This window comes from Helicoverpa zea, chromosome 16 (assembly GCF_022581195.2).
Source record: "Helicoverpa zea isolate HzStark_Cry1AcR chromosome 16, ilHelZeax1.1, whole genome shotgun sequence".
NCBI classification, from domain to species: domain Eukaryota; kingdom Metazoa; phylum Arthropoda; class Insecta; order Lepidoptera; family Noctuidae; genus Helicoverpa; species Helicoverpa zea.
In genome coordinates this window covers 5,132,450-5,152,862 of record NC_061467.1, presented here as the reverse complement: position 1 = coordinate 5,152,862, position 20,413 = coordinate 5,132,450, and the positions used below count along the sequence as shown (strand labels likewise).

Genomic DNA, 20,413 nt, shown 5'->3' with positions numbered 1-20,413 from the left:
CTTTTCAGTAGTCGATGCTGTTAAAATAGATTAAATCTGCTGTGTCGCAGTTTTTGCTGTTGATCCGTTTATATTGAAGGTAAACAACGTCACCTTGACGGAAGGAGCGGTGGAGAAAAATTAACTTTGATTTCACCAACAAACACGAACTCGAAGCTCATTACCTAAATAAGGCTTCACAATTTTGTTGTTCTAGAGATTTTTCATCCATTAAAACTATATAAAAAGTATGAAATACAGTCTAGGTATGTGAAAGTAAAACGTAGTGTAAGTGGAAAATCGATTTTTAAAAATACGTGTAATCTCAATAATAAACCTATTATAAATCTCAATATAAACTAACCATTGCATTGTTTTTATTACTAAGCGATCATATAGGTAGCTGAATTATATTATTAACTTTGAGATCAATGTAACAATGATTCATAAATATTGCGTAACGTTGCTACAGCCTTTGCGGGTGAGTAAAAAATAAATAGATTTGGTGCCTGAATACCGAAACTGTTCCGATACCCGAATTTGTGATTGATTTAGTTCAGATGATTGACGAACGAACATGTTTAGACAAGTTCAGAAGATGACGGTCATTACTACGTATTTTGCAACTAAGTACCTATAGTTGTTATTTGGTAGCAGGTAAAGTACATTGTACTAGGAGCATTGAGTCGCGAGGCGCAAGCGCACCGCACGTCCGCAACATATCCGGCCACGGTCCAAGGAGAACTTTCCATCGACCACATGTCGACATTATCTACTCGTTATCCATTAAAACATTAATATAATCAAAGTTGCATTTTCAAAATAAATTAATGGAACTGATAAAATACCAAACAAAATCCAACTCTTTCGAGATTACGCATGTTTGGATGCGCGCCAAAAGTATAATGCTTGTTGTTTTTCGTTACGTTTTCCTTTGAGAAAATCCCAAGCCTAGTCATCGGTTCATTTCGTTGGGTTACGTTGTTATTATAAAGGTACCTAGTTAGTTAACAATGCGTCATTATAAAAGAAGAAGTCTCTTTAAGGTAGCAGTTATTTTCAGTTATGGAAATCCTAGGCTAGAGGAATTCAAGTATGATTAGGTATATATTATAATGTTGCATGTATTATATTTTCATTCCTAGAAATACCTCACATTATAACATAAAACATAACATGAAGGGTATGCATATTAAGTATAAGAGGTACTTTCTAAGTAGGCTTCAACACCAAAGGCTGAAGGAAAGTGAAGTGAAGGACATGACTCGGGAAAACTCGCACTTAAAATTTTTAAATCGCCAATCCTGAGCTTATTCTTTCTCTAGGTATATAAGAACAGGCCTGCAGTGGGACAGTAAAAAGGCTGATGATGATTAAAGGCTAACTTTTGTGCATTATCGTTGCACATGTATGTATAGGTAATCAACATAGGCTTGTTTTATTACATAAGCATGCAACAGTAAATCGTAAGCAAGCATTGTATAATCAGTGATTTTCTTTGGTTTTTGCGACGGTTGAATGAAAAGTCCTCAGTTACTGATAACGGATACAAAGTTTCAAATTAATTTGCACTAGCTACGTATATTTACTTATGAAGGTTTTTGTAAATGCTGTGTGAAAATTTGTACAGCCTTACGTTTTTGTATTGACATAAACAATAAGGGTATCGTGTGACAAAGTCAAAAACAGAATATTTTGTCGAGTAGATGTTAATCATAAAGTTGGACACTAAAGTATTGTTATTCGAGTGTCTAAGGTCAACTTAAACCTTACTTATTTGGTGAGTAGTTTCAGTTGGTTCAAGAGGCAAATTACAGTCACAACATGCGAAAGTTAATGTTACATAGAAAGTGTCTTGACTAAATTACGCCGGCCGGCAAGATTTTCCCGTTTACTCGAAAATTCGAAAAATTACCACACAAAAGTTAATGGTTTGTTTCTCGTTTTCACATTTCACCTCTGGCCTTTAAACATACTAGGTACCGAAAACATGTAAAAATGATTTCATTATCATCAAAGAGAAAATGCTTCAAATCTCTCATGTCAAATTGCTATAATGTCATTGCACAATTTGTAAAACGTCTGTCGTAACAGGTAATGTGCGCAAAAGTGTCCGTTATTCAAATAGCTAGACGGCATTATCAACAGTAACCGTCTGTCATTACTTCAGTCAGTTAGGTATGACTTATGATTCACTTTTTAATTCGGGGAACATAGATCAGACCACTCGGAAAACTGGTGCCATATAAGTATTTAGTAAGTATGTGTGTGTAAGTTACATCGGTACAGGTGTGTCTGACAAAACCCGTTTCTAATATTTTGGTGAAGATTCGAGACGTAGGTATTATTTAAATGTTAATTTAATTGAGTAGGTAGATAAATAAAGGAAAATCAGCTCAGTTATTACACGTTCAAAATCTGTTTGAAGAGGTGCAGATAAATAGTTATTAAGTACATGAAGATCGAGACCGGTTTAATTAAATTCAGGCATTAACGATAAAAACAATCATTTAAATCATCCATACCTGTAGAGTTGCCGAAGGTTGATACAAAAGATCGGTTAGCAATCTTTAATCCTTTATTCGCACAGTCACAAATACCCTTAAAAGCACAATAGACGACAATTTCACTGTTCTACTAATATATAGAATGTATTAATATCGAGTATCGCGGCGTGGGAACACTTTTGTGTATTGTCGGTTATCAGTTAATTATTGTGATAAGGAGCACTAGACATTGACGACCGGTTGTGACGAGCGGCGAGGTACGTATGGAGGCGTGTGGCGATCCCCCATCACATTTGTATGGCATGCGAGGCTCGCCAGCTGACAGCCGGCCGGTGACGTAGCAGCTGACGCATGGAACTACAGAACTCCCCAAAGTTTCACTAACGTTACGTCACTGCGTTTTGGAAGTCTCCTGTCTTGTTATGTGTGTGATTATCATTTTTACGTATGATTTATGATTATTTGAAAAGGATATACCTATTCATGTGTATTGGACAGGAAAAAAATATTATTTTTATCGTTTCAGTATAGACGACATTTAGTTCCATTTCCAGCTATTTGATAATGTAACTTATTTCGTCTAGTAATTTTATTTTTGAATGTTTGTTAAGTAGCGTGAAACTTTGTAAGTATTGAAAAAACTTCCAAGCGTAACAAATGAAATAAAACAATTAAGTACACAGTCCTTTTACATTTTTGGTATTTTTCGGAGTAAAACCCGAGTTAGTAAATTAATTAAAAACAAAACACAACCATAAGGGCCTTACTACAAAAACTTTAAACCCTGTTTTACACTTGTCTAATAAAATGTTGGCTGCAAAATGAACCGTATGTCAACGTCATAATTTGACATTTTTTTAGACAAGGCATAAACTGACGTTTAAAAGTTTTTGTGGTAAGACGGTGAGTATTTGCTCTTAACTTTATTTTTGTCATTAGGTCTTGAAATCTCACCTGGACGATCTTTAAAGTTGGATGAATTCGGGGAAAACTGGGCGATATCCCTAAGCGTGACGCATCATGACTAATTATTTACATTAGTTTAGCTCTAATTAAATATTGTTTACATAACAGATGACATAAACACTATTATTATCTGTGTATCTATTTAAGAGGAATTCTGATTAGCTGTAATTTTCTCTGAGCAGGCTTTGTCTTCATGCACTTGGTCACGTATTGCCGTCCGTACCTAATGCTTTAATACGTAGTAATTTTATGATTATTCAAGAACACAATAAGTGTGAAGTCCCTCACTTTTCTGCCATAATATTCTAAGAAAAGGTTTCGAGTTTGCACCCAACTTTGGTAATCAATTTGACTGGACCTACTGGGCTTGATGAGTGTAATAATTAAACCTGTATTCCGATCGAAACATTGTTAAGTAATTACAAAATAAAGAACTATATGTTGTGTTATTTTCCTTCGCAAATTGTTGCCTCCGGGTTTTAACGACATATTTATTATGTTTTTTATTATGCACCTTATATTAATGTTTTGCAATTTTCCGGTGTGTACGTGATCAGAAGGCATGGATCTTGGATCTAGAATAAAAAATATTCAACGATTTATAACGTAGGTATATGATCTTCGTAGACCATTTACGACTAAGTATGATTTTCCTCATAACTGTTATAGTAAATTCAAGCGAATTCTTCGAGAGTTTCCAAGAACCTGACGTCATTTGACGAGAGATGGTGTAATCTTCCTATAATACATGCTGTATGGATTTATCGTATTTAATTATCCTTAGTGTTCTTAGCTGAGATATATTTGGATGTTATGGATATCCATGGACGTTAATGCTAAATAAAAATTGTTGACAAGTTGACCATAATAACGTCACTATTATTTTCCCTCCAATAAAATATTTCAAAGGATTTTTTATCTCGAAAGATGACTTATCAATATTTACACACTAAAATAGGTACAGAGCAGAATCACAAATATCAGAAAGTCAAAACATGTTGTTTTGTCACCTAGAGCACTAATGTAAGTCAGGTTGTACATATTTGTCGCTAACATCCGTTTAATCGCTATATCATTTAATTATACTTTGACTCGTAATGGAATTTTCTCGTGACAACTTGAAATATACTTTAAACTGAATGTGCTAATTTCTTGAACGCCCAAATATTTCTTGCCTGGTATCCACATGCTAAACACCACAAAGAAGGTTTATATTTTAATCAAATTGATATGTATAAAATTAGACTTCATTATTTGCATACTTTTTATACCGTTTCGGTTCCAAAAATAAGCTCACCGTAAATTTTTCCATAATTCTATTTTTATATCCTTAAGCAAAGCAATCTTTGTGATAATTGGCTTGGATGTTGACTGCGAAAGCACATTTCCACGGACAAAACATACTATCGTAAATTGATATATGTATTATCAAAAACACCGTCCAAAAGTAAACAACCCATTAATGAAGTACAAAGATATTTTTAAATGTGAAAGTGACTCCGCATTTCAGTGTAGTGTGGGTACAATGTGGGTTAATTCTTTTGTTGATCATGCAGTCATGTCTGTCTGCACAATTAGCGTCAATAGAAATATATTTAGATTGTTTAATAATATGCCATAAGCAATTAGTTGCCATCAGCGTCACTCGGACACTACAGCTGATGCTCCTACGGAGCGAGGCGTGGTACAAATCAGTCGGGCTCAACGCTATTTCTGCGCGGTGTTAATGACTTCATACAGATACACACACCAGTTGACATTTAGGTCATTCGTTTATAGTTTCATAATGTTTATCTGTGTTTTTACATGAGATGGAGAGGTTGAAGGCCTACGCGAATTAGCGACTGCGTCTGTGTCAAAGTCAATGCTAACCAAACTTTGATTTGCACCTACGTCGTCCTGGCTTTCGACTTTGAGTTTTGTGCAATTTAGCAAGTATCGCTTTCTGCGAATTGGTGTTAATGTTAATACGTCTATAAACTAGACACAGGTGTGCATTTTGCGAATAATCGTGTGAATTAATACAATCCATTGTTAGATTATAACCTGTTCCGCTGACCCAGTTCTTTAGAACATAAAAACGTTGTAATTGTAAGAAAAACTTCTGAAGTATTTTTGTGGGCATTAAGCATGACTGTTGCTTATATTGTATTGATGGCATGACTGTACAAACGGAGGAACATATACCTAGTTAATACAGAATGTAGGTGTTTAGAAAACCTAACAGACCCAAATTTTGACCACCTACACTGTACAATATTCGCTCATGTAACACAAACAATTTGGACACAATAATGAGGTTACAAAGAAGATGAAGCCTAACCTCTGTAATTGTAGATATTCAAAGTGTGTGAATGGCCACATTAAACTAGCGAACACTTATTAAATTAGCAGCATTGACCTTCACCGAGGTCAACTCGCCGTTAGCAAGATTTCGCTCTCATTGGCGCTTTTTTCAACACCACATATAATTCGAATTGAAGACACAATATGTGGTAAGACCTTGTTTAAACGATATGAAGAGAAATAGATTCCAGTTTGATCTAGTTCAAACAGCTTTTGACGACGAATTAGTGACTTCTTAGATCAGACCTTGTAGGAGTACGTAGGTATGGTACATCAGTCATTATCCTTACATCACTGTTAAATGTTAGAGAGATAGACGACGATGAAAGAACAATGAAAAAGTGAGACACATGAGGATAATGGAAAATGGAGGAAAACTAACTTACACACAGTGAATTGACATTCACAAAGGAACAATAATATTGTGTCACCATTACTATCATTAAAGTTGTCTTAAAAACGGTTCAGCGTGTCGGCTTTGGCCCCACGTTCGCCCTCCAAAAGACCGGGACTCTGTAGTCCCGTGTACATGGCAATAACAATTCTTTTAATTGTACCTAAGGAAATAAAAAATTGACCACTTTCACGTTCAAGCGATAATTCCCTCGACACAAGAATATATAAACCGTAATGCAACCGTAGTAGATTTCGAATAGTTCATTTAATATTTACGACTGAATGGAGCTGTCCACCTGAAAATATACCGTAACTTCATTCGCGGGCTGTTATTAAAGATTATTTTATTAATTCCTACGTGTATATGTCAATGGTTTAATGAGACGGCGCGGCCGGTCAATCGATAGTCTCATTAAATATGTACGACATAGAGTGGAGTAATCCATCGATCATTGGTTTGAAGCCAAAGGCTACATCACTATTAACTCTAGTACTTTTGCTTTGGGGACCGTTCGATGTCACTTTGACCCAACACACCATTATTATAGTCGCAAGAAATTAAATACACTATTTTTCATTATAATTGAGTGTAATTAACAAAACTATAGGTGTACGTAAGTACAAATAATTGGACATATTGTTTCAGCGATAGGTTACACGCGACTGCAGTACGATATATACTTACGATAACAATATAAACACGCTAACTTTTTTATAATCTAATATGAATCAATTTTTTATCAGGTTGGAGGTAACTTACAAATATCCAATTAATTGTATAGGGTTCTTGGAAAAAATATTTGGAAGTTTCTGAAATCGTAAATTTTATTATATTTTATACAGTAGCCATTTCTTTAACTATTTTTATTTAATAAATTAAATTCAATGAACGTAATTAATGCGAAAATCTTCACCTAGCGCTTTAACAAGAATATTACAATTTACGATTTCTATGTTATGGAATTAGTTTATCTTCTAGGATTCAATAGTCTGATTTCTATGAATATGTAAATTTTCCCCTATCAACTTGTATAAAGTAAAAACTTTATAATTTAATTAGTTCACCTCCTTTCAGAGTTTATTAACCGTAACACATAACGAATGAGATCTAGGCGAGGAAAACTTTCCAAAGCATTTTCCGTAAAATATGCAAAAATAGGAAGTGTGTGGAAACATCAGATTTAGGCGTTTAAAAACCGCAACGAGTTTGAAGGCTGAATACACCAACGAGTTAAGGTCATATTTCTTAAATTACTGTGTCTTTGTGTTCCATTGTGTATTTATTTTGAGAAACAATAATTTATGTGTTATTTAAATTCGTTTGACAATGCCTTCGCCCTGGGTCATTTTGGTGCAAACGCAAGCACCAACTTTGGACAAATTATGGACTGACAAAAAATACAAAATAATCACTGACTATATAATATGCCTTTTAAAACCAAGCCAACTATCTTGCAATTAATACCAGTGTCCCGTTAATTTGTTCTAAATACGGCGAGTCATAACTGATGAGAGTAAATCCGTCAAACAGGCATGAGGCCTGATTGTGCAGCCATGTTGCATCGGTGTCACGATACGGACAGTTACGGGCCAGGTCGTGCCGACCCGAATTGCGCTTATAAACTCTACGCAAACACCATAAACTTACTGGCACGTCCGTTAAACATTAATACGGTTTTTGTGAAAACATTACTAATACATATGTTTAGTTAGATGTTAGTATAGGTATATAATATAAGTTTATACGTAATATATTTCGATAATAAAAAGTAAGGTAAGTAATTTTTGCGAGAGACTTAATTTTAGGCCTGTAAGACCTAAAACAATTTTTTTTTGTAATATAATCCCTGAACAGTTGATCAATTGAGTAGTGAAGTGATGTGTCGTCACGGAAGAATCTTTTTTTGAATCTTGTTTTGACAGCTAATAAAATGTATTCATTACCACCAGTCAACTGTCGCACTGATTCATTATAAAAATTGTAAGCTGCGATACATGAGGCATGAAAAACAAACAGCTTATTTGCACTGAAAATCTTATAACTGAGATCATACCATATAAATACTCCATTTACAGTAGGTATGCATACTGGTTGTTTCTCGCGTTTTCAGTCGCATCCCGGGGAATACAATGTTCCATTGGATTTTAATGGAAGATTTTCTCAATATGCGTAAAGTCAGTATGATTGTTTGTGTGGTCACATTAGTGACATTTCGCTAAAAGGGTACGATCAGCTGGTTGATGGCATAATCATGTTTTAACGAGGGATGGCCCCGTCACGCGAACCGTACGTTTTTAAAACCTCCCATAGGGTCAGTTCATTATTTATGTGTAAAATAAATCATTTTGTGTGGGAACAATGCCACTTATTTTCAGAACGGAAGATTCCACATGTGTATAAATAATTTTTCATGCTTTTATTTTACAGTTATTTATAGCTGTGTTAACAAAATGGTTTTTCTTTGAATGAATGAATATTTGCGAGGATTACGAATGTAAAGGATTAAAAGTAGTTCTTTCGGGTCGCTAGTGAAAACGCAGGAATCAGCTGGAACAAAATATAGCGAACTAAGGTGAGTTAGGTTTAACAATTATAATTTATCGTTCACTATATCAGTCCATCGTTGTAAAACTACTCCACGAGGCAACATATGAAGGGCTAATATGAGCTAATCTGTATGAAAGTGTGAGTCTACGGCGACGGATAAATCAGCAGTTTAAATCGGCTTAATTTAATTCTCGGATAACAACACGGCTTCGACGAAGGCTTGGATGCTCACGTAATGTGAAGTCCGATGGCTTCATGAGTGTTGCTGCTGATAATTGTGTATTATTAACTTATGTAGGTACATTTACTATTGTTTCCGATGTTATACATAACATGCTTGCCTTGTATGATCGGCAGTACAGTAATTAGGAGTCTTCTATTGAGACTTTCCGAGAGAAAGCATTGTTAAGTCATCATCATCCTCCGAGCTTATTTCCCAATCCACATTGTTGTGTGGATACCAATTTAAGGATTCGGGATCTCATACTAAACAGTAAACTACTACACCAAGGCGCAGTTTGTCTTTGCTACTAACGTAATGTTTAAACATATCTGTGTATAATTTATTGATTTCTTGCATAATCTAGTCATTTAATAACACGTTAATTAACTATGAGCTTTATCGATAGTAACACATTTTAGAATTCAATAATCTCATTACATTAGAATCACATAATCCTTATTTTAACGAGCGAAGTAAACCTATGTTTTACGGCTGAAGGCGGTAACCCAAAGTTGTAAATATACACTGGACAGTAAACTACTTCTTACTCACAAAAAATGGTACCTACCTAGTAAAACAGTAGTGCCTATAATATGTGGATTTCTATAACTTATCGAGTACCTGTAATTGGAAGTCACCTGAAAACAATAACCTTAATGGGTTAATTAAGTATTAGCCTTCGATTTTCATGAAACTTAGTTTTACTAATGTTTTCCACAAAATGTTTATCGCAGCCGTATATTTCGCTTAGAAAACAAATCAAACTCGCACTAAAACTAATCAACAAATTAAGTTATTTGCGAATCAATCAGAAAGAGAAATTGCGAAAGTGAAACTAATTCATTTAAGTCAACAAGTTCATGGATTTTAATTACCTAACTGTAACTGCTACCTCGCTAAATAGAAAATATCCGGGGCATAGAGTATAGAGAATACTGGCAGCGCAGAAAAAGTCTAATAAAGGTCTATCCTGTGCTGTGGTATTTATCAATGAAGTTAAGAAATGATATGTTTCACGTAAAAGGTTCGAAAATGTATCGGAATAATTTGATAAAGTAGGTTATTCTTGAATAACATCTGATTTACATATTTATCTGAATGGAATACTTATCCCTTTAAGAATTTGTATTTGTTAAGAAAATTGCCTTCATGACGTACTTACATCATGTCACTAACTGAAACCGATATTGACGGAAAGTTTTTCGGGGGTAACAAAAGGAAAATAAGACAGCTCAAATAACATACACATAATTAGCAGTTCCTTGTGAAATATATATATTTAGCTCGTACTAATGAAGATATAACGAGAACATTATTATAAGAGATATTTTTAACTCTTCTAATATATCATTTAAATATGAATTTTAGTAAGAGTTCATGAGGATAAGTTAGTAATCAGTGTTAAACGCTGCGTACGTTTACAACGACGTGTCTTGAGTTTCGATATAATGGAGGCATCGATCGGGCTACCTCGTTAATCACTGTGACTCGAACCTTCTACTACAAGTAACCCAGGACTACATTTGTATATACACGTAAATATAACGTTTCTTTAATAATAGGCTTAGTTCTTGGAATTTTATTCAAGTAAAAGTGCTTTTTGGTAATTTTCTTTATTAAGGCTAGGTTTAATAGTACAGTTTTGATGGTTTTTCATAGACAGTATTATATTTCGTGGTCGTAATTTTGTTAAGTCCGTGTAATGAGTAATGCTTAATTCCCTGAGCATGAAATGAGCCTCTGTATGTTATGGCTTCCTAAATGTTTGTAACTCGAAGTAATGAATCTGGGTCAAGTAAATAAGTTTGTTATGAATTCTTTTAACTAATTTCCCAAAAAGGAGGAGCTCGTTTACCAAGCGATTGGAACAGATTTTTTTATGTAGCTTTTTAGTTTGTGACTTTCATAGAATAAAATGTAGTACAGTTCTTCGAAGATACTGCATAAATCTCTTCAGTCTAATGTATTCTTGGTACTCTCTTAATTAGCATAGATATCGTTCTGTAACCGGTTATTTCCCTTTATTCATCGAGTTATATAGTCTTATAGTATAACTTGATTATGTATTGTGTTACGTAATCTCTTGTCGCCTAAGTGCATTATATTTGCTAATGCGTGCTAATATTATATTTCAAGTTGTTTATGCAGATTCAACACCTACAACTTATAATAGGATGAATAAAATGGCTATTTCTATTTATTACGGTGTAAAACCGTAGTACAGAATTTTATGATAAAGAGTATCATTGTTTTCATTAAAAAGAAACTTTTTTAGCTCTCCTTTGAAACATTGCTTGAAATATATTCATTACGTTTACATTATTATATATGTAATATGCTTAAAGTACCTATTACTTATCTATACTAATATTATAAAGAGGAAAACTTTGTTTGTTTGGTTGTAATGGATAAACTCAAAAACTACTGGACCGATTTTAAATATTCTTTCACCATTAGAAAGCTATATTATCTGCGAGTATATAGGCTATATTTTATCCCGGTGCGGGCAGTAGCTCCCACGGGACGCGGGTGAAACCGCATGAAAACAGCTAGTTTACTATATAGGTATGATACTGTATCAGATTGGTACACTATCATTTTAATTTTTGGTTTTGAAATTAATTAGTAGGTATATCTAATGTTATGCTGCATAAATAATAACGTCATAAAAAATAAACCTGTTTCATCCCGGATGTAATACATTGACATTAAATTAACAATTTGTTAGATTTTGACAAGAACACGTCTATTAATAACTGAGTTATTCTTAAAGGTTAAATAAGTATTGATTTCGTCATTACATCATGGTATTGAAGTCTACTGGGTGTATGATATGACATCACATTTAAAATGTCTCGTCCTTGCCTTTACATCTGACTTTCATTCATATTTTCTTCATGCTATGTTAGCTAAAGAGGTAACAAACCATTTTCTGACCAATTTTAAACTTTTTGTAAATGGTATAATTCCAACAAATACAAACTAAAAGTATAATGATCAGGCTTGGATATCAGTATTATTATATTTTTGTACTGAATTCCATTTCAATAAGTTCAGTAATTTAACCCATAACGCAAGTTTAGTGCTTTCATCTCGTAAAATGTTCAGCTAGAATATTTCAGCATTTCTTAACAGTTTTATTTCTTCATTTAAATAATGCAAGGGCACATTGACAATTAGAATTTAAAGGAAAAAATACACCAATTATACTAGTATCTATTGAGGCCTGACGTCTTACATAGACATTATTTGAATTACTTAGTATTTCACTCACTTACTTAAAAAAATTAAAAACAGGTCGCTCATTATAAGTAGGTGCTTAACTTTGCATGTGTTTTGCGGATTTTTTTTTTAACTATATGAGGCACATATATGTAATTTCAAAATTAGGACGTGCTTTTTATTTCCGAATTTAAATACCTTTAGCAGTACTTACTTCAATAATTGAAGTAATTACTATTGTAAGTATTATAACTGCTTTCATTATTCAGTTCAGAACACAAGAGTTTAAGTACGCGCGTTTATTTATTATCCTTTGTTTATTTACTAACAATCCAAAACCTTGGAAGAAAATTACAATTTACCTTTAAATAGGCATTAATTTACTGCGATTTATTTCTAATAGCAATCGAAGTAATGATTAATTTTATCCAATTTGTTAAATTAACTGAAAATTATTGAAACTAGGTATTGTTCTAGCTTTTAATTAAAATGAATGAAAGTGGTTCTCCTTGACTTTATTTTTGATGTCGTTGATAGTCGGGAGACGGTCTATTAAACTAATTTACTGCAGTTAAGCAGAATAGGTCAAAGGCCAGACAGATGCAACGTAGCTACTGATTATAGGATAAACGCATGAAAATCTTAATCTCGTAAGTATAACAAGACATTATTTAACGAATTTTACTATGGCGGAAAATTCTCTGTAATGTAATTAAGTAAACAAGTGGTCATTCTGTGTCCGGCGAAATACCTGTGTTTCATGTTTTATCCAGACTGAAATGTCAACTTTCTCCTGTTAACCTCAAATTCGGATGACTATGAACGGACTAAGTATACTGCTTTGGCTTTGTACTTACAATGTTTTTTCTTTCTGTCACCTTTATCAATACTAAGAACCTGAAAAGTTCATTTGTTGGACGTGCTAATCCCAGAAACGACAAAACTGATTTCAAAAATCATTCAGTGTCAGATAGCCCATTTCGAGGAATACGAAAGGCTGCTTTTCAAGCGGATGCGCGGATTAATTCCCACGGGACGCAGGTAAAACCGCTTGTGGAAGCTAATATTAGATATAGACTAATCAATATACTAATATTAGTCTTAAAAATATCTAATTTCAACTTTTAAAACAAGTATTAACACCTATTTACAGTGAAACCTGTATGGTTTCTTTGTGTTGGGTCGCGGAACTAGTCTCGTCTCTGAGCGTCGCTCACCTTCACACGGTCGTGTCATTTACATATTTGATTTCATACAGCTCATCAAAATTGGCCAACTTTAGCGCCTCTACAGATTGGCTAAACGCAGTTTTTAGAATGTTATTCATTATGCTAAGAAACTTTTTTCAAACGAATAAGGCTCTGTATAGACCGGGAGTAGCGACGCGTAGCGGATTTTTATAAGACACCAGAAAATCAACTTTAACTTAATAGAAAGAAAGTGCACATATACTTGAAAACCGGCCAAAAATGTTATCGCACTCTGGAGAAATGCGGGAAACCCCGCGCGGTATTATTTTAATAATTTTGAAGTTAGTTTTCGAGTACTGAGTAGTGATTGTACTTAAACTAGCAACAACAAAATGTTTGCACCAAACGTACCCACAAGTACGACGCGTGTACCGATCTCAATTAGCCGTCTGGGCCACGTGACATTGACACATATCAAATTGTTATATACTTAACAATCAAAATGCTCCATATAATATGATCACACGCATCGTTCCGAAGTGCTACAGACATTCTCCGAGTCGTGCGCTCCTACAAACAAGGTATTGTTTTGTCTAATGAATGAGACATCATTTTATCATCAATATCAACCATTCAAGTGATCATTGCTTCATTTGAACTATTAATATCGGTGTCAGAGATCAGTCACAGTAGTAGTCTTGAATCTCGGGCTAGAAACGACTTCAGTTATAAATAAGGTTAAAGATTTCCGTTTTTGGATATTTTAAGGCATGTTTCCAGGATAAAACTGTAATTTCGTATCGACGTGGACTCGTTAAGTATACCTATATATAGTTCACCTATATATAGTTAGAATTTTTCCTGTTTACAGATTTTGTTATAAAACAACTATGCAAATGCAAATCGTAATTGTCTGCTTGCAACAACAACAATTAATAATTATAAAAGTAACACAGCCTCTAGCATAAATCTTTAATTAAATAGATTTCATAACAAGTACTTTTTTTTTTTTTTTTTTTTTTTTTATCGACGTAAAATCATCAAATGACCCCTCCCGCTGTGGGTTAGCAGCGGTGAGGGAGTGTCAGACTCTTACTGACTAAAATCGTCGTGTTCCGTCATAGGCCTTTTATGTACCAGGGCCGCGGTATCTCTTTCGAACAACCCGCAGCCCCGGCAGGCCTTGGCCCTGCTGGGCCCCGCTGGGGTTGCTGACGTCTCTTTGAGGAGCGCGTGGAACAACGCGCGCCGTCGACACGGGTCTGTCGTCTAGGAAGACAGAGGGACGATGAGCCACCCGAACTCACCGCCCACAGACCCACGCCTACGGTGGCCGGGAGTCATCTCGCGACACCCGGCGCCCATGGTGTCTACCTGGTCCAGCGCGGCGGCCGGGATGAGAGGTGCGGACTCTCTGGCGTTCCGCCTCCTCCTTCTCGAGCATGACCGCTTCGCAGAAGGAGGCGACGGCATCCCATTCCCTCTCGCCCCGGACCATGGCCTGAACCAGGGCCGGACGCGAGAGGTCGCCGCCGTCCAAAGCCTCGACGAGGACCCGGCGGTGCACTTCCCATGTGGGGCACACCTGGACTGTGTGGTCCACCGTGTCCTCGGGGCTGTCCGCACAATGGTGACACCCGGGCGCCTTCTCACGACCGATGCGGTGCAGGTACCTCCCGAAACAACCGTGTCCGGTGAGGACCTGCGTCATGCGGTACGTGAGGGCGCCGTGACTCCTCCCGAGCCACTCCTCAAAGAGGGGACTTACCGCCACGATGGTGGCGTGCCCTGCACTGGGTTGCGATAGTCGCTCCCTCCAGGCCACCATGAGATCGCGCCGGAGCTCCGCCCGCTGCGCGACAACTTGCCGCGGCAACGGGGTTTCTCCCCGGCGCTGAGCCTCCTCGCGCCAGTCGTACAGGCGCAAGAAGACCCTCGCCTCCAGATCCCACGGTGGCAGTCCAGCGAGTAGGCCAGCTGCTTCGCGGGAGATCGTGCGGTACCCCCGGATTAGCCTAATGGCTATCACCCTTTGGGGCACGTTCAGGTAGTGCACAGCCCGCGGCCGTGCCGAACGTGCCCATACCGGGGCCCCGTAAAGGGCCATGGACCGCATGACCCCCGCGTAGAGTTTACGGCAGGGGGCGTTCGGGCCTCCCAGGTTGGGCAGGAGCCGCTTGAATGCAGCACCTGCCTTCTCCAGTTTGGGGCCCAAACGTCGGAAGTGCTCGACGAAGCTCCACCGGCCGTCGAGGACGAGTCCCAGGTACTTCATCGCCCTCTCGACGCCGATGGTAGCCCCCCCCACCGTGACTTGGGAGCCTGAAGGTGGCGCGTTCCGAAGCCCATGAAAGCACATGGCCTCGGATTTGTGCAAGGCCACCTCCAGTCCCAGCAGCTGGATCCTCTCGATGACTATCGCAACCCCGCGCGTCATTATGTCGGCCGCCTCCTGGTGCGACCTCCCTTGTGCCAGAACCAGCGTGTCGTCAGCGTAGCAGACCACGCTGACGCCGCTAGGGAGGTCGGCGCGCAGCACCCAGTCGTAGCCGATGTTCCACAAGAGCGGCCCCAGTACCGACCCCTGCGGAACACCGCACGACATCTCTCGCCGGTTCCATTCCCCGTTGTGACCAGGGTAAATGATGGACCTATCCGACAGATAGGCCTCGACCACGCGACGAAGGTAGGTCGGCACCCGGTGATACCGGAGTGCCTCCCTGATGCAACTCCAGGGAAGGGTGTTGAAGGCGTTGGCGATGTCAAGAGACACCGCCAAGACGACCCCCCCCCGGGACACAGCATCCCCCGTCGTGAGAGCTCTCACGCGCATGATGGCGTCCACCGTTGAGCGCCCCTTGCGGAAACCGAACTGGTGGTCCGCAAGGTCCGGCCCTATCCCCCCAAGGTGCGCGACGAGGCGGTGTGCGACAACTCGCTCAAAGAGCTTGCCCACCTCGTCGAGCAACACGATAGGCCGGTATGCGGACGGAGAGTCCGCAGGGCGCCCCGGCTTCCGTATGAGGACCAGTTTCCCTGTCTTCCAACGAAGTGGGAACTGGCCCCTCTCCAAACATGCGCTGAGAAGCCCCCTAAGTCGAGGCCCGAGAGCCTCAAGGGCCAGGACCCAGGCCTTGCCAGGCAGGCCATCAGGCCCTGGGGCGGTGTTTTTGGCTTTCAGCCTAGCCACCGCCACTCTCAGGTCCACCCCAGTCACCTCGGGGACATCGTCGTCGTCGGAAGTGTGGTCCGTACTTGACACCGCGGGTTGCAGAGACATGGGCGGGGGAGAGTGTTCCCCGCGCGAAGGGAACAGAGCGCTCACCACCTCCTCCACCAGCTGAGGCCGAAGGCTCTGGGTCAGCGGGGGGGCCCATGGGCGGAGCTTGCCCCGCACCATTTTGTACGGGCGCCCCCACGGGTCCCTGTCCAGAGACCCCAGCAGCTCCGCATTGGCCACCTCCTTGGCCTGGACGATGGCCAATTGGAGGGCGGTCTTCGCAGCTCTGTAACCCTCGTACAGCTCTGCTTCCCTGGCTTCTGCATCCGGAGGGCGGATGCGCAGCCTGCGGTGTCTGGTGTACAGGTGCCTCGCAGCGACGCACGCCTCTCGAAGGGCGGCGATCTCGCAAGACCACCAGTACACCTGGCGTCGGGCGCGTCCTGGCGGGGCTCGGGGCATGGCCACGTCACAGATCTCGGACATGGTCTCCCGGAACCACTCCGCCTCGTCGTTGATGTCGGCGGGCCTGTCCGGTGATGACACCCAGGCCTGCACGACTGAGGCTTCCAGGAGAAGCTCCCGGTCCAGGTGCCTCAGCGCCCAACGTGGACCACTCGGGGTCTGCAGGACCGGCGCGCTAGGGTTCTGGGCGGAGACGTCAAACCGGATGTACCGGTGATCGGAGTAGGTCTCCACCCTCTCCTCCACGCGCCAGTCAAAGACACGCGGCAGCAGAGCGGGGCTGGCGAACGAGATGTCCACCACTGACTCGCCCCGCATCCGTACGCACGTGGGGACAGAACCCCGATTGAGGACGACCAGGCCTGCTTCCAGCGCCCAGTCCTCCACCATCCTACCCCGTGCATCTGTGCGTCGGGAACCCCAGGCCAAGTTCTTGGCGTTGAAGTCCCCTAACACTATCACGGGGAGGGAATAACTTCCGACGACGACGGACAACTCCAGGAGGGAGTTGTGGAACTCGGCGAGAGTTCGGCTCGGGGAGAAGTACACCCCCACGACGACTATCTCCCCGAACCGTGCTGCGACGCAACCCCTTCCACTCTTCACCCCTTCGAGGGAAGGAGTACCAGCGGCGGCCGACGATATGATGGTCACTGAGCCGCTAAGGTCCTTGACCCAGTCATCCCTGGGAAGGACAAAGTACGGCTCAGCGACCACGGCGATGTTGATCGACCACTGCGCCATGCTTTGGAGCAACAGATCCTGGGCACGGGCGCAGTGGTTGATGTTCGCCTGGAGGAAGCGTAGTGGAGCCAGGCTAGCACTCCATCACGTCTTCCTCCTCTTGAGGCCCAAGGACGGGCGCTGCGGCAGCAGCAGTGGCGACGGCGACAGCGGCGGCAGCGTTGGGGGCGGCGGCGGCCGCAGGAGCTGCGGTGGTGGCCACTGCGGAGGTGACAGCGGTGGCAACGACGGACGGCCGACCCTTGCCCTTACTCGGCTTGGCGGGTGGGGCACAGGTCTTGCTCCCCGCCCGGTGTTCGGCTGGCTTGCCAGCAGCCGCACATGCAGAGCAGTGCGGCGTGGCGCTGCATTCCACGGCCTTGTGACCGGGCTGACCGCAGCGGAAACAGAGGGCGCTGCGGTCGACCTCCGAGGTGCAACGGACACCCACATGATGCCCGACGTGGCATCGGAAGCACCTCAGCGGTCTGGGGTCAAGCAGCTTAACCTGCGCCGACACCCAGCCGACCAGCAATCTTCGGCCGTCCACAATGTTCTTGGCCGCCGTCACGGGGCAGCTCACCGTGATGGTGCACGTGCCCCTGAAGTCAGGACGTATGGTGCCCGCCTTGACTTCGTCGGCGGAGCACCCACCCGTCCTAGCGACGGCGGCCACTACCTCCTCCGCAGTAGCTGAGTCGTCCAGGCCCATGATGCGCAGATCCGCGCACTTGTGGGGCCTGGAGACTCGGGCGTCGTCCGCACTTATGGACGCCCTAAGCCTCTCGGCTAGAGCGTCTGCGGCGGGCCCACCGGCCGCTCCTGGGACCTCCAGCATTCGGGCGCCCGTTGCGGTCACCCTGAGCCGGAGGCCGGAGGCGATACCCAGCTCCTGCAGGTTCACCGCCTCCTTCGCTTGGGCGAGCACGTCGCGGTACGACACGCCCCTTTTGACCGTTGACCCTTGATACCGGGGCAAGCCTACATACTGTTGGGGGCGGCTGGCCCCAACAGGGGGGAGCGCTAACGACCGTGTCCCCCACGGCCATTCATCCCCTCGCCGCGCTCCCGAAACTTGGGATTGGGTGGTTTTTTATCATGAGGTGTCCTTCCTCTGGGCCGGGCGATTAAGCCAAGCCCTCGGCGGCGGCATTATACATGCCTCCGTCTGCTGTCCGGCCAACCCGGCTCAGCAAACCCGCCGAAAGGTTTGCTCTTCGTTGTACGAAGAGCAAACGACCGCCGCTTTAGTGCGCCTGCACCTCCGCGGGTATGGCCGCATCCTTGCCATGTCCACTAGCGTCGACTGGTCAGGAGCGGCCCCTCCCTGGGTCCCTCTTTGTCTGGCCTCTCCCCTGAACCTTTCCGGCATGAGTATCTCTACCGGCAGAGCTTCAGGATCATTGAGGCACGCAAGCCCCACCACGACGACAACGTGGGGACCCCCTCGGTGGGGTTCATAACAAGTACTTACAAATTGAATGAAATAATGAAGCAACAATAAAATACATCAATCAAGATCTGCATTTAAAAGATGGACATAAACCTTGAAAATCACTTCCTGAGTCGGATAGATCATCACTCATTTTATGGTCAACTTAAAATCATTAAATTGTATTGCAAAGACATTGTCTCGATTCTGACGTCACTTTAGAACCAGTCTGACAAGTTCTAGATAGAATGATAGTTGTGTTTTTTTGAAATCGTCTGATTTTGGTAGCCCCTAAGTATTCAAAACGCATAGCTAAGTTTGAGACGGTTGGCCGGCGCAGGCGCAGTCACGAGCATTCAGTGTAGCGAATGAATCTGTCGTGGTGACGATTTCGAACGAACCGATGGAGTATGACCGATTGCACCTGATCAGAAATAATAACTTCGATGTCGACATTGTTTTAAGCGCTGAAAGCGATATAATAGTCGCTGATGAAGTGCAACTCTCGTAAAAGAATTAATTTATTAGCAGACACGAAAGGTTACGATACTTTGTATTGAAGACGATATCCTTTGACCGGTCGTAGACCCTAACATTTAATTATTGCTTACCCTAGAATTACGTCTTGGAAGAAGGATGTGGCACCAATAAAGCATCTAGAATCATCTTAGCTGCATCATATCTTCATAAGCTTTTATAAAGATGATGAAAATATGAGGCTGTATTTGCAATAAATGACGCAAACCACATTACACAAATCATGCAGATACAATGTAATTAAGATACTAAAACTATTGAAGTAAAAACCCGAGGATTTGTGATTCAGTTATCATTTACAATTCACGGGGTTTTCTAATCCAGGTTACAACTGTAATCAAGGAAATTGCGGCTTTTCTCAGCGTCACGAGTTTTTTATCTTTAGTATTGTGTGCTAAGTACACTTAATTTCATGAAAAATGCTGTTCTCGCCCGCAGTGGAATGAATATTGCATGGCGCGGATATTATTCCTACAGGATCTTATTAGACGGGCTTCCTTTTATGTGCGATTGGCACCTTTACCTACGTGTGAAGATAGGAAAGTTATAATGTAAAGGCAAAACATTATTACAACAATAGTTTACTTTTCTTATAGTGAAAATCGCACTAAACTTGCCAGAATAAAAGAGAGGTAGAGGCCGCCCGCCATTGACCTGGT

At 41.4% G+C, this 20,413-nt stretch overlaps 1 protein-coding gene across 6 annotated transcripts in view; it reads right to left on the bottom strand.

Moving 5' to 3' along the window:
* The window catches only part of LOC124637371, a 67,287-nt gene that overhangs the window by 13,329 nt on the left and 33,545 nt on the right, over window positions 1-20,413 (bottom strand). Inside the window, exon 1 of one of the 6 annotated variants that reach the window (XM_047173772.1) lies at window positions 2,505-2,766. The exons of the other annotated variants lie outside the window; for them this stretch is intronic. The gene's annotated coding sequence lies outside the window, so the exon portion shown is untranslated. Of the gene's footprint in view, window positions 1-2,504; window positions 2,767-20,413 lie in introns of those variants that run through there. 6 annotated transcript variants of the gene reach the window in all.